Below are 15,639 nucleotides of genomic sequence, written 5' to 3'. Positions count from 1 at the left end.
TTGCACAGGATAGTCTGGATCTCAGTTTCCTCATAACAAAATATTTCCATGTCCTTGAAACAGTCCACTAGCCTACCTACATGAAGCAGAGCATCCAAAATTTCTGCACCAGGTGAGAGTCACCATGCAGTTCTCATGCCTGTTACAAACCCATATACCCTTGCTGTAACGATCAAATCATTCACTACTCAAAGCTCACCAGTCTCACCAGCATAAGAACCTATCAGTAGGTCCCTTAGGAGCAGTTTTCTCTTTCTTGGAATGATCACTCTTTCTCTCCATTCTCCAAGACATGAGAAGAGTTGTCACACGAGAGTAGGATGCTGCTGTCACACTCCCAACCTGCCTATCAACCTCTGAGTTTCTCTAGGTCAGCTGCCTTTGCCTTACAGGAACCAATCTGTTCCCCAAGACCCAGGAACAATTTTGCACTGAAGACATACCTGCAACTCTTTTCCAAGAGGCAGCCGATCATACATGTGACAATCATACATATGACAGTGCAGTAACCAGGTCAGGTTCCACACCCATCCTAGATTTTACACCTCCACACCCCTGCTGGAACCAATGTGAGTGTCAACAATATGACCCAGAGATTACATACAAATCGCACTTTCAGGTTTTATCTGGTCCAATGCATTAAGTGTATCCGAATCAGAATTGCATTAGCCCATATTTGATCAAATTCTTAAACAACTGAAATTACCTATTTCCTTAATATAGGCGGAAATTAAAAGTGCTTCTTTAAAACCATGCCCCAAACACTTTAGGACAAGCAGAAAGGGTTTTGTTTTTTTGTTTGTTTGTTTTGTTTTTTGAAGTTTCTGAAGAGCAGATAAATTTTTAAATTCCTCTTAGACTTTTCAAAAAGCAGCTTCCTTTGTGGTACAAAAGTGAGGTGCTCGTAAGAAGACCACAGTCCATGGGCATACAGAAATAGTAAGGACAGTTTAGATTCCAGTCCTAGTTTCATAGTTTAAGGTATACACTAAATGCTCCTTGCATAAGGAAGCCAGACTAGCCTCTTTAACATACTTATAATGAATGCAGATTGTAGCTGCAGTATCCATCCACTGTATCTGTATTCAGTATGTTAGCTGAAAAGCCTTCTCCACGGATTAAGGAGCATGAATTTCCAAGGTTCTTGAATTCACAGGGAAGAGTCCTCTTTCCTGGAACTATGGGGGTGGATCCTTGCCACACAAGCATTCATTATATGTGTCCTTTTAAGATATTTTGATACAAGTGTTAAGTTTTACACTAGCCTAATGCAGCTGCTCCAGAATAATCCAATTGTTCATATCTAGTTAGCAAGTGGAGTGAAAGGGTAACTTTATTATTTTCATCTCCATCAGTCACTCAAAATTATTACCTTAGAACATGCCTGAACTGGAACTGTAATTTTTTTTCTTTTCACATTTTTTCCCTTAAGTTTTCTTTCCCATCATTCTTCTGGTTTTGAAAATCCCTTCAGAAGGGGTTTCTATTGCAATGAGGAGTAGTCTGCTATTTAAAAAACCTATGCTCAAAGCTCTCTCGGACACATAGATCTAGTTGTGCAACTCTTTGGACCTAGGCCTCAATTATGAAAGTTGGCTCTGGAACTGCCTTTTTCTTTAAAGGCCTCTTGTGTATACAAGTAGTGCATAACAGCATTCAGTCCAATTACTCCCAAAAAGAGGGAAAAAAACCTGGGCAGAGTGTTCCTAAAAAGCGATCACACAAGATAACTTTGTGCCAACTTTCTGAAATGCTCTCTGGGTATGGCCAGCATTGCCTCTTCTTAAATTCTTATTTCATGGACTAATAAATCAGAATTACTTTTAAAATCATTGTTCCTTTTTCAGAAAAAGAAACATTGGCTCTTCCATGGCCAAATGCACACCCACCCACACACAATGCCTAGAGCTGACCCAGTTTTCCCCTATTCACTGAGCATTCAGATATGCTAAACTATTTTGAAAATGTGGCTATGGGGCTCACAGCAGAAGAGAGCAAAAGTGCTAAACCAACAGAGAAGCTCACTACTTATTCCAAAACAAAACTGCTTCTATTTTTTCCCTAAATGTCAACAACACTGCACAGCATAATAACAATTTCTTTGCACCAGAAGTAAGTAATAGCTACTAGAAAACATGATGGCAAATAGTACAGTAAAGAAAAATGGCAAAAATGGTGGCAGGTGACACTAAAGAAAAAGAGAGGCCTCGGTGAGAAAGAAAAAGGGGTGACCCATACACAGCTGGCGGAGGAAGCGTGCAAGTGACTTGAAAAGAAAAAGAATGGTGGCACTAAGAAAAGAGCACTGCTAAGAGGGAAAGATACCCATGAGCATGTAACATAAGAAAAGCTAAGCAAAGAAGACAGAAGAGGGTATAGTGTATAACTTTAAACAAGAATCATGATGGGGTGAAATGGCCAAAGAAGAAGGCCCCCTGAGGCAATGAATGTTTGGCAGGGTCAAAGGGCAACACAGAAAGATCCTACTCCCAGGCCATTCAGTGAATGTGAACAGAAAACTGTGATGACTTATATTTTCTGCTACAATATAGGCAATGAAGGGACTTCTACTACATTCTGTGTCAACTGTCAAGTCACTGTAGTCTTCAAAAAGCCCTACAACAAAATCCAATCAAATTGATGACATAATATAAGATTAGGGATGTGAAAATAAGATCCATTAGGTAAGATTTTATTAAATATATTTAATTACATGCAGAATCCATATGCAAAGAACTTTCTGCTCAAAGGAATTTTCAGGATTATTTGGTAATCAAATTTATGATTTAGTCTCATAAATGAACAGATTTAGTCCATTTGTGTACACTAAACACACACAATTTGATCCTTCTTCAACAGTCCTAAGTAAGCATGCCTTATATGTTCAAACCTCTCCCAACATTTTATTGTTTTCAAATGATGATAGTTTTTAAAATTACACTTTTCTGGGCAGAAAAGTGAAGTAAAAATGCAAGTTCAAATCTAACTTTCAAAAACTATGAGATTGGAAATACAAAACGCATACCATTTTTAAATCCCATAGTTAAGTTTTGGAATTAGACATTAGGCAATTTAGTATCTATAGTCCAGATTCACTGTAAGCATGGATGTATCCGTATAACCTTCAAAACATGTACACCAGATACGTTTTTGAAGAGTCAGATTGGCTGATAATACCAAAAGGCTGAGGTAAGCAGCGTCTTTCCCATGAGTCAGAAGAATTCCAGAACTTTCCACCACCATTCCATGATTGGACAGCACCCAAGTTATTTGAACATTGCAACTAATCCATAGCTTGTCTTCTAACCACATATCTGTAGATTGGAAAGATCACTTAGATCTACAGGGGAAAAATGATATGGAAAACTGCAATGGTCAGCAACTCCATGAACAGTTAAGCTGCAAAGTAATTCCAAAGCACCACATAATTGTTCACATGCATCAATGAAACAAATATGAGACAGATTCCACTGAAAGGATAACTATGGTTCCTGTGGCATTAAAGGCATATTTGACACCTGAAACCGCCAAGCTCATTGGTGATTCAAACATGAAGCATATCAAAATGCTATTGATAAGCTAAATTAACAGATAGCTTATCTGAAGCATATACTAGCCATATGGTGCCACAACTTCTGTTGCAGGCATAACAATGGGCCACTGCAGACTTCTACTGGAAGCACTATTTGACAAAACTGTCAACAGCATTCCCCCACCCCCAAGAGCTCTTGGGGCAATGGCTGCATGTCTATTTGCATTAAAAAAAAAAACAGGTGAACAAAGAATAAACCAGATGTCAACTTTAGAAAGCAAGCTGTCTGGTTTGGGAGAGTTAACAGAGGCAGACAAACTGCTAAAGCTCAAAGCTAGACAATGAGCTTCTCTCAAAACACTCTGGCCTAGGGGAGTGGCTATTTAAAACACTTGGCTTCTTTTATTTCAGCACTGTGGAAGTGAATTCTGCTCTTAAGTGCCAGCTCAAATGAAGTCATTTTGTTTCACTGGGGGTTTCTTTGCATTTTAGCAATGCAGTGTGTGTACTGTAGCAAAGAATGAGGCACATGCTTTCTTAAAAATTGACTTTTCATTTTTAAGCGCGAAATCCAATACATAAACGAATTTAACGCTTTTATTCTCTACAGTACAGATAAATCCTGTGAACAGATCATTTCACTTGAAACAAAATGGAAGTTATTACTGTCTTGTGCAAAAACTTTTCAGCATTAGGGTGAATGGGAACTTACAGTCCTATCTAATGCCATAGAAGCAAGGTGTGAATAGTGATAGGAATGATTTACAGCAGGGCTTTTGTACAAATGACAGTTTCACATCTGGTTTACATTGGCGAACCATAAAGTTCTTTCTTCCATGCTGCAATTATTTTTGTTGCTCCTTATGCTGTTCCTAAAAGTGTCTTTTTAGTGGTGGTACGTATTTTCAGTATCTCGAAAATTCTGTCAAGATAATATACTAATATCCAGAGTAGCAGTTCACAGTATTAAATCTGACTTTATTACCTGGATTTCAATTACTCTTTCAGTAACTCTAATAATTTACTTTAATGTATGTGTTTGTGGGGAGAAACACAGAAATGAAATAAAAGACTTCTCTGTAATATGATCTGCCAATAATAGAAATGTTAAAATACAGGTTTTCTGACAAAAAAGAATTTGAGGTTATCTTCTCACGTCCCTTTCATGTTAAATTGAGATTGTGTCTTGAACGCTTTCCAAAGATTAGTACTGTACTGAATTATGATAATTAGAAAACTGTGTGCATAAAAAGCAGTGCAACTGGTGCATTTTTTAAAAGAATAGTTCACTGCACAGGATATAAGTTCAGTTTGTTTTCACATAATTAACATTTCCCAACATTAATAGCACTTTTTAGTTTATGTCCAATAAAAACAAAAGCTTTTCTCACTTTTTAAGATTCCAAAGAATATAATTTTAATCACTTTAGTAATAATGCTTTGCTTTTGGTCCTGAAAATATTTTGGACTTCCAGATTTTTTTCTATCAAAAGAATAAAAAGAACAGAGGTGTCACTTTGCAAAAAATATTAGAAGCCTTTGTATCTAGTGCTGCAGCAAATCAGATTAGCACATGGAAAAAGCCAGAACTGTGGGGACACATGGATTTGTAAAGCAGAGGGGAGAAATGGACATATTATTGAAATAAAGGGTGAAGCAAAAAATAAAAAATCAGAGGTGCTCTACTTTATTTAGCTAGATACAAAAGAAAATAGGCAAGCTTTAAGCAACTTTACCATAATATTTGTTTTGAGGAGCTTTGATTTCTCATCAAAACCCATCTTTCCAGTAAAATCTACTTCTTGGATTGCAATCTTATATTTACTAATCTGAGAGTAAGCTGCACACTGAATTCAGTAGGACTTCCTTCTGAACAGACTTGTATAAGATTGCCCAGTTAACCTTTTACACCACTTCTTCAACTAAAACAAAACTTAAGTACCTGGGTATACAATACTGCATTGCTCACATTAGCTTGTTACCTTTTCCCCGTTTCCCTATTTCCTCCCTCCCCACTTTGCCATCTCTTTCACTGTCAAAATGTAGGATGAAAGCAGCTTAGGGCAGACACCTGTCCTTCCCTCATGTGTTATCCATTTTAATGCAATGTGCATGTAATAAATAACCAATAATTTCTGTTAAATTAAGCCATAAATTTGTGAACATCCACTTTCAACAAACAGGCAAAGAAAAAAAAACAAGTTTCCTTGGGACAAAGAAACACTTCCTATGACAGCTGCATAAATTACAACCAACACCAAATAATATGTCTGTGATCTTAAAGGCAGTGAATAAGATCCTCTAGGCGTATGTCTGTTTTACACACAAAGATTATTTTTGGTACAGATTTAGGATTCTAAATCCTATCAAAATTAATTGAGGATTTGGAAACTCTAGCATGTGCAATATGCCTTTGTTAAAATTCCCAGGCTAAGTTTTTCCATTCCGTTCGGTACAACAGTACAAGTTTCTCATATCCCTACACTACAGTCCCACTGCACCCGCTAATCACTGCCAGAACAGTGCATGCCAATGGTTGTGTCAGTCCAACATCACTAGCAATGAAGAGACATCACATCTCTAGACTGGCAGAAATAACTATGGGGCTCCAGAATATAAGCATGAGGTTGTTGTGGTCTGGTTCTCTTACAATCCAAAATTAAACTTCACAATCATAACAACATAAAATTGACACTGTTCTGGAAACTGACAGCACTTGCTCTTCTTCGAGGAAACTGCATAAACATGCATGAACAAGTGAAAGCATTTATTTAGACTTTTGCACCATGTCAAACAAGGGTGAACTTCACACAGAAGCAGATATTCATATGTGCACACATGTGTATCCCCATCTGCTCTTCCCATCCCACTGAACTGTTGGATGAGTCTTTTGATGCGAATGTGATTATATGGATATTGACAGCAACTGGTTGTTGCGCATGACTAAAGCATTAGGACCTTGATATTTAACTGTGAGGACACAATGAGCACTATCATTAATCTTTTAAGGGACATATATTATTGTCACATTTCTAAACATAGCATAGTTTGGAATTTCTACAATGTAGTATGACTATACGTCCAAATAAAACAGCTAAGGCTTTCCCCCAGTTACTTGATTTACTCCCAAATATCAGTTACAGGAATAGTCCTCAAGTCCTTCTGGCAATGTAAGACCCAAACATTCAGGATGCCTCTCACTGTAAAATGGTCTATTTTGAAATAGGAACTGACAATTATTTAAAGCTTAAATAATTTTCAGAAAGACAGAAACTAATTACTTCTTTGCAAAGCAATGTAATTGTGACAGTACCTGGAAGTATACATCAGAGTAATCATAACAAGTTCTCATTTACTCTTGTAGAAATTAGGATCCCCTTAAGAAACAGTTTCCCCTTGCTGCTCTCAGTTACAGTAGCATAAATCCCTTTATAAGTCCATAGAGATGCAAAATATAGGAATTAATTTCCTCTAAAACCCATGGTGCTTGAGGGACAGCCATCCAGGCTGCACAATACAGATTGGAATACATTTAGTGACATTCTTGTTCCCCAGCAAGCCACAAATCCTACAATCTCATGTACATAAACATCATAAAGCTCAAAACAGCAAAGTTTTGATCACATGATCATCCTCACACACTGTTTTAACACAAATACCCTGATGTAACCAGTATTTAAATCCTAAACTTATGAAGCTGTTTTAAGAAATAAGACACTAGGTTCTAACATTTGAAATACAGTATGAAACACAGCATGCCTGAAAGATTGCTGAATTATAAACATACCACGTCTTTTAAACAAGTACATATCTTATGTTTATTCCAGTGTCATGCAGAATCCAAACTGTGTACAAAGCTCTACATTATCAAACCATTTGAAATAAAGACAATTATTTCTACAGAAAACACAGACTACACCTTTTTCACTAATTAAGATTATGGTTTAGCAATTACATTTTGCTGTAAAACAAAAAGAGTATTTCTACCCTTCAACTTTGCATTTTGGCCCTAGTAAACACTAGAGCAACCCTGCTCTTGAATAGCTGGATTATTGATAGCAGTCCCTTGCTGCTTTACAACCTGTAGAAACCATCAAACTTTAAAAAAATACACAGAGAGAGTTTAGTTGTTGAAATGTTAAGGATAGAATTACATATTTCACAGCTTAGCATTTTCTACTTTCAAGTAGCTGAGCTTAAGCTTCCTTATCAAGAGAAACCACCACAACAAACTGCATCTCTTCCCAAATCTAGATCAGCATCTAGGCAAAAAGGTGAGCGTGTGCGTGAGTGTGGTGGGCAGGGGGCGGGATGCTACTTTAATTCTTCAAAATATCTTTCCAGTCACACACACATTCTTCAAACAGCAAAAGTATTTCAGCTGGAATATTCTAAGAACCCAGTACTCAGTGGTGCTAGGACTGTTCTTTTCCACTGTTTACTAAACTTCATTAAAGTTGATGCTGTTCTGCCAAAAAGCTCATATAAAACCAATGTTTCACTCCAGTTTCCTTGTGATAAGTTTAGTGGGCACATTCCAGGCTTTGGTACTGAATATAATAAGACATTTCTAACATGTGATGTGGTGCAATTGCTTTTCTTAGAATTATACGTCTTCAACAAAGCTGGACATCTAAATATTATTTTTTAACTCTACGCGACCATAACATCCACTGTCCCATTATTACTTTTCCTTATTCCACATGAAGAAAATAAAAAATCATTACAGCAGTCAAAAACATGTTACTAAAGATACCAGGTATGTGATACCCCTGTGTATACATCCAGACATTTAAGGCCACAGTACTCCCAAGTGACATGTTTTATTAACAAATCAGCACTGTCCAAGCATGCAATTAAAAAAAAATCCAAAATGAATTGTGAAAAGTCGTTTAAATGCCAACAGAATCCATCCAAAAATGCAACACCATGAAGTCAGTTATAAAATTCAGGCAGGCCTTTAGAGCTTCATTTTCATCTTCTGAAGTGAGATACGAATACTCAACATTCCATTTGAAAAATAGGTATGTGATGTGTATGTGCATACAGAGAAATTAGGCATTGTCCTCTGAATTATCTGGAATCCCTTTAGCGTGCTCCATCATTGCAGTCTAATGTCCTTGCAGTGGTATCCCCAACTATTTATAGAGATAGCAATACACTATGTACCCAAGGGCAACCATTCCAAATTTAGTAAAACATTTTTTGAAAAACTTGCACAATATAAGAACATATCTATAGTTACTATTCATGTTTTTCCCACTGCATTGTAGATAAAAGGAAAACTATTGTGTATTCAAGCTGCACTAAGATTTACACACCGAGGTAAAATATATGCTATATTCAAAGAATGGGAAATATATTATTTTAAAACTGCCATTCATCCTGATATATATTCACATGTAACTTGAAAAGCTCCAGCTAAGGATGCAATATTTCCTCAACTTTTTTCCTTCACATGCAAAAAAAATGTTAGGTGCTACTGCTAAGAGCTGCCTGGATGACTTTTTTCTATGGACCATCTTCAGTCAGAATCTGCATTTATCATCTTCTATGTCACAGAGTTAAACACAAAATGTTTTGGCTTTAAAATCCAGGAAATACTTGACAATGAACAGATTACCATACTGTCATATGGCCATTTGCAATAAGAAAATAAGGAACATACCTGCTCCCTAACTTTTGAGACATTTATTGAAGTCACTTTTCATTTCACCAAATCAGAAGCAGATACTTGTTTCTAATCACTTAACAACTCCCCTGAGAAACTCAGGTGACTGGCCTTTCCTTGTTTCATAAATATTTTTATACAGTGACACCCTTCAACATTAAAGAAATCCATTAAATCAAGTCCAGGATCACATTTTTGCAAAGGCTAGAAACTGACTTTGACTACTGGAATAACATGGAGATTTCTCCTCTGCTTCTTGTGTCGTTCTGGATTTTGCTAAACTCATTCCTTCCTCCAACTCCACCATGTAAGTGGACCTCTTTTCTTTGAAAGTGTAAATTCTGTGAACAAAGACTACTACTCGCCCCTGGGCAGGAGAACTACTATCGGTTTAAGGGGTGGGTGTACAAAATCCCTTTAAAAGGGGATGGGGAAATAAATAATCCTAGGGTTCCTACCGAAAGGAAGTTTTCCAGGGACAATATCCTCGTTTTGTTGGAACTGCGACTTTTTTGGATGCAATGTTTCTGCTGACTCCGGAAAATTTTCCACTTGAATGTGCAATTAACCAGCAGTAACAGCAACAGCAGCTCTGGAGAAGGCAAAGAAGCAGCGAAAGAGAACATTCCTTCTTTCATCTTGGGGGGGGGGGGGGTGAAGTAAAAACAGGGAAGGGGGCGGGAAAGAGAAAAGCAAAAACTCAACGCTCGAAAAGCCGGTCAAATCTCAGATCCAGACACTTTCCAAAGCTCGGCACAAGGAAGAGAAACTCGAGGGATAGGATCATTTTACTTTGCAAGGCCTGATCCGCTCCCAACTTTATTCCTTCTTGGCGAAAAATGTGAAAAATGCCAAAGATTTGTGTGTGCGCGCGAGAGCGTGTGTGTCTGTGTGTGTGCGCGCGCGCGCGCCAGGCTGCAAAGCAGTGACTCAGGCAACTAAATTAAAGCAACAACAGCAATAAGGAGCAGAGAGGGAGAGAGAGGAACGGCCGCCTGTTGCAGCTCTGGCTAAACCCCAAAGCAGCCCAAACTCCACTGGAGACAACTTCCCCACCCCTCCGTCTCCCAAGGATACTTTCCTTATTTTCCCTTCCCCCCCCCGTTTCAACTCACCTCCCCAGATCACCTGCGGAGATTGAGAAAGGGGGGCCATGAAGGAACGAGAGGGGAGCAGTCGACATGATTCCTCCCAAGTAAATAACAGAGGACAGGCCGCCCCCCCCTCCTTTCCCTGCTACACAAAGCAGAGAGAAATGTGCAGAGAAGCAGCTCCCTCCAGCAACCAGCACGCACACACACGCACGCACAAAACTTACCTCCACTCCACTCCCCACCTTTGCAAACACCACCAGTCTTTTTGCAATTCAATTGCAAACTTCTTCCAGCTTTCCCTGGGGACTCTGCTTGCTTAATTTCTAAGCTTGGTGTTTTGCTTGTTGTTATTGTTGTTGTTGTTGTTTAAAAATTATATAATCATAATAATTATAATAATTATATATATATATTTCCTAGTGAGTGTGTGTGCCTGGGCTCTACAGCTTGTTGGCTTGCGGGATTATTGAAGCCCTTCAAGTGATTAGTTACTGCCCCCAAACCGGTGGTGGCAGGGCGGGCTGGGCTTTCGAATGGGCTTGTGCGGCGCGAGCGATGCTAAGAATGTTCGGAATGAGAAGAGGAATGAAATGAACGCGAGGAGCGGACTCTCTACAGGGGAGGCGGAGCCACGGCCCGCCACAGCCAGGGGATGCAGAGGGGAGGAGCCGGGGAGCAGCTGGTGACCTCATAGGAAAGTCCAGGGGCGGAGGGAGGGAGCCGATCCAGAGGGGAGGGGGAGGAGTTCTGGAGGGAGATCGGATCACATGGGGCGGGTGGAGGAGGCCGGAGGAGGAGGAAGAGGGGGGTGGAGAGGTCACGGAGAGCCACCACCTGAGTATCAGCCGCAGTGCAAGAGCTCGTCTCTTGAAATGGGATCCTGCTCACATGCCGAGGCACAATCGGGAAGGCGGAGCTGAGGTTGCTTTGCAGAAAGAGAGCGAGGGCGAGAGAGATCACTCCAGCTGCGACTCCCGTTGGGGGATGCAGGCAACAGAGTGAGGATTTCAGCGCCCTGGGGAGAGAGAAGGCTGATGCAAACTTTCTGGGGCTGGCTTTGTGCGCGCTTCTGAGAGCTGGAATCTATCCTTACCGCAGGAAATTGGAGAGAAGGAAGGAAGGAAGGAAACCGGCCAATTCACTTTTTAATAGTATAAAGATTAGGAACATTTGAAAAAAGTAGTCCTTCACATGCGAAGCCAGCTCCTTCCCGTGAAATACAAATAAATATAGGATTCCAGTGATCTGGATTAATAAGAAGTTGGTGTGCTTGTTTAATTCAAGTGTGCAAACTCACAACAGCTCTTGTTGCAAGATTTCATGTTGTCTGTTTTCTCATCCTTTCGAAATCAGTGTGATTTCCCACTTCCACAAATGCGATCCCTGGAGAATTATGGCAAGAGACTGTCTTCGGCTGTTAACTATTTCAGTTCCACATGGAAAAAGAGAGAAAGTTGCATAGAGGGCAAGCATTTTATGGTTTAGGCATTTATGTGGAGAAAAGCTTTTGGCAAGATCATGATATTTGTATCCATGGGACACCCACCATCATGTGCTCTTTTGTAACTATTTGGCACTGAATACAACACTGAAAATAATCCTCTCCTTTTCAATCATATATGTTGCATTGCTAATATACTCTGAAGGCAGGATGTGCTGGAATGACCATACATAAAACTATAACTTAACAGAATCACTGTCATTGTACTTAGGGAATTGCTACAGCACACAAGATAGCGATCAGCTTTTGCTGCCACAGGATGCTGCTCAGGGAGAAATGGAAAGGGCAACATTAGACAAGATCAAACTCACTCCTCTGCCAAAGCGCTAATATAAGAAATGTGCATCTGGGAAGTGCCAGTCTTGGGAGTGCTTCCCGGGTAAAGGAGCACAGCGTAAAACAGACCTAGTCTGTCTTCATTTTCTGAAACCCACTTAGAGAGCTGACTCTACATTCATTCTTACCATAGGTTCTGTCATTCTGTTGCTCCAGCTTCTCCTTTGAACCTGCCTTCTGTTTCCCATCTGCTGGGCCATCAGTGTACTGCTTATGTTACAGCCTGTGGTCAGTGGTGTGCCCTATAACTTCACTCTACCTCTTCTTCGCTCTTGTTTTGCAAATCTACCCTTCCTGGTTTCCTGCTAGTGCCATCGTAGCTTTTATCCTGGTACAGCTTTGCATATCATGGCCACCTGTAAAAAAAACATAGCCTCAAAGTTATAATCATAGTAGCAATGGAAGTTGTGTGTCGCTCTGAAGTGCCTTCAACTCAGTTCAGCTTCTATTAACCTCCATTCTACAGACAGCCTCTATTTTTATCTCCCCCTCCACACACAATTCTTCTTCAACTAATATGCAACATGCAACTGTGGGTTACATCAGCCTTCCAGACATGTCTGGAAGGCACAAGGTCCAAACATGTTTGGACTGCAACACCCAGAATTCCCAGTCAATGGCCCCACTAGATGGGCATTCTGGGAGTTGCTGTCCAAATGCCTCTGAAGGCCACAAGGTTGGGGAAAACTAGCTTACATCATTTTTTTGTTCACTCTGACTTTCAGAGCAAGAGGGCTGCCCCATGCTATGACACTGTTGGTTTCTTTAGTACAAGGTGGCTTGTAACTCATCTTCTTCTTGATGTATTTGAACTGTGGCAGTGAGAAGTTCAGATAAAGCTTTTTAAAAGTCAGGTAATAGAGAATGGAAATAGAGACTATCATGCAGCAGAAAATGTGCAAACCTAAGAGAAGCTCACATGCAAGGCAAGGTAAAAGAGCAAGGCTAGAGGAAAGAATAGAGTCTGATTTATGAGGAAGAACAAAAGAGAGAGGAATATAGAAGATGACCAAATGACAATAGCAGTAAGGGAACCTTTGCCTCTTTTCTCCTCCAATCATGCATATGCTTGTCAAGGAACAATGTCAGGAAAGTATGCCCTGCCCCTCACATACCATTAGGATTCGTACTGCTGGTAACAAATGAGACTGACAGCTGAGACTGACAGCTGACACTGTCCCATCAAGGTTACGCATGATGTGACACAGTGGCACTTCATTGTGCAGGTGGACCTACCATTAGTGTGTCTCTCAATGCTATAATGATGGTACAGAAATGGTTAGTAAAGAGTGCTGGGTCAATCTGGAAAAGGAAGGGAAATTAACCAATAAAATAAATAGGCTGAGCTTCCTGTGGTTCATGTGTTCCACTGAAGGAAAAGCTCTGTAAACACTGCTGTGCTGCTAACGTACTACTGCAACTGGAGGATGAAGTGCTGCATACCACCGGGAAGCAAAATGGTGCTTTGAGCGAGCATCTTCATACAGCATCAGCCAAGGGAGTGGAATATTGGGGCACAGCGCAAAAGCGGGAGGAAGGGTACCCAAACAAGCACAGTGCACAAAACAATGGAGGGCAGCCTCCTCGCCTCGCCTCTGATGATGGATTGGCTAAAGGCTAACAAGCTGAAACTGCATCCTGGCAAAACTGGAAAGCTGATCTGGGAAAAGAAGCTGGGCTTGTGTTGGATGTCCCCTTGAAAACCCAGGATTGGAGCTTCAGCTAGAATTGTCCTTGAATACTCTGATTTCAGCAATGGCAAGGACTGCTTTGGCCTAATCAAGACTAGTACACTCTTCCCATTCCTGAACAAACCCAATCTGGCAAGGCCAAAATGTTCATTACTTACTGTCCTACAGGATCAGCCAGTACACAAAATTTAAACAGAGACCAAGATCAGGGAGGGGCAGTGACTCAGTTGCAAAGCACATGCCTTGCATACGGAAGACCCAAATAACATTTTGCGCATCTCTGGATAATGCAGAAAACTGCGAGGGGCTGCTGGCACTCCGTATTGAAAATACTGGGCTTCATGAACCAGCGGTCTGACTCTGCCTGAAGTAACTTCCTACCTTTCTATCAAAGCTGTAAGAATAGTTCAACTTTCACTAGTGGAGAGAGCTTTCTCCACTAGTGGGGTCATTAAGTGAAGTAAAACCCATGGACAAGTTCCCATGTAGCAACAAGGCATGGTGGAAACCACACAAGCATAGCTTGCCATTACATCTGAACCCAGCATCCATGATAAAGCACTGCACCTTTCGTTTCCTGGAAACCACACAGAGAAACAACAGATTGTTGAAAGGTGTCTGTGCTTCACCATGGCTGGTTTTGCACCCAGTTTTCTACATACAGTAGTTCCATGTTTCCGCCATAGAGTTTGGTGGCAAGAGCAGCTGCAGCAGACATTCCTGCCTGTGCTCGTCACTGTCCAAATCTGCCAGTAGCAGCACAGTGAGTGGCTGCTCTGCACTCCCTTTCTTCCATCACTGCTCACAGTTTCTGATGCCCTGCCAAGGCCATGGGACCTCACCAGCAGTGGGCCATCGTTTCCTGCTGCCTCCAGCAGGAGTGACTCTGGGAACGGCTGTGCCTGGCACTCCTTTCCAGTCTCTGTACTGCACTGCAGCGATGCACACTGCCCTTGTGTGACAAGCCCTTCTCCTACTAGAGAAGCCCTTCGCCTACCAGGGAAGCTGTCCTGCACGTGCGGAGCACATGGACAGGGCATGGAACATCACCAACAGGGCAAGTATCTCAAGGAGCCCAGGTCTCCCACGCTGTTTCCTGCTCTCTCCTTTCTTCCATCTTGTCCCTGACAATCCTTGGGACTTTCAGGAAGCCCCACTACCCCCCGCCCAACCCAGGATAGCTGCAGGACAAACACTGGCCTAGCAGACTCCCAGAGAACTTTTCTGGGCAGTTGCCCAGATGGGAACCCTCAAGAAAGTCGGCCTGGCAGGACATGCACCCTCCATCCCTTCCACTGATCCCTGTGCTGATGTCCTCCAGGTACTTGGCTGCACATGGGGAGCCAGCCTTTGCATGGGGGAGGGTGGACACATGTGCAGGGGAGTGAGCAGAAGGCTGTGTGCAGGTGGGCGGCACTCCTGCGGTGATGCTCCAGAGTAATACTGCTACTCTAGTGAGCAAGCAGGTGGTTCACGGAGCAGCAGCAAACAAAAAGCAGTAAAAGGTTGCTGGCTGAAGCCATGCTGAGGGGAGCATGTGGGCCAGTGAGGGAGCGAGAGGTAGGTGATGCAGGCAAGGAGTGAGGCATGCTGGGATTGATGTTGAGCTGCACAGATGGGTGGGATACATGCCACCTTTTGGAGGGAAGAAAGAGAAGCATGGAAAGCATGCATGTGTGGATACTATGTGTGCCTGTCTGAACTTGGGACACATACCATGCCACAGTTACCATGTGGCATGGCTTAGCGTTATGTGTGAATGCATCCAATCTAAGAAACGAACTTGCTAGGTAGGAGTCACAAACATGGGCCGT

The 15,639-nt window shown here is 41.4% G+C and overlaps 1 protein-coding gene across 7 annotated transcripts in view; it reads right to left on the bottom strand.

Moving 5' to 3' along the window:
* Positions 1 to 12,283, bottom strand: part of TEAD1 (TEA domain transcription factor 1) — a 231,230-nt gene extending 218,947 nt beyond the window's left edge. For 5 of the 7 annotated variants that reach the window (XM_044425623.1, XM_044425626.1, XM_044425622.1 and 2 more), the window contains exons 1-2: positions 10,522 to 10,848; positions 9,662 to 9,795 (exon numbers count right to left, since the gene is read on the bottom strand). The gene's annotated coding sequence lies outside the window, so the exon portion shown is untranslated. Of the gene's footprint in view, positions 1 to 9,661; positions 9,796 to 10,521; positions 10,849 to 12,262 lie in introns of those variants that run through there. The other 2 variants (XM_044425625.1, XM_044425624.1) reach the window with 2 other exon arrangements.
* Between the last annotated feature and the right edge of the window lie 3,356 nt (positions 12,284 to 15,639).

Source organism: Varanus komodoensis, unplaced genomic scaffold (genome assembly GCF_004798865.1).
Source record: "Varanus komodoensis strain SLA01 unplaced genomic scaffold, ASM479886v1 scaffold16, whole genome shotgun sequence".
Taxonomy (NCBI): Eukaryota; Metazoa; Chordata; class Lepidosauria; order Squamata; family Varanidae; genus Varanus; species Varanus komodoensis.
Note: the sequence above shows the minus strand (reverse complement) of the source record. Positions and strands in the feature narration are given on the sequence as shown.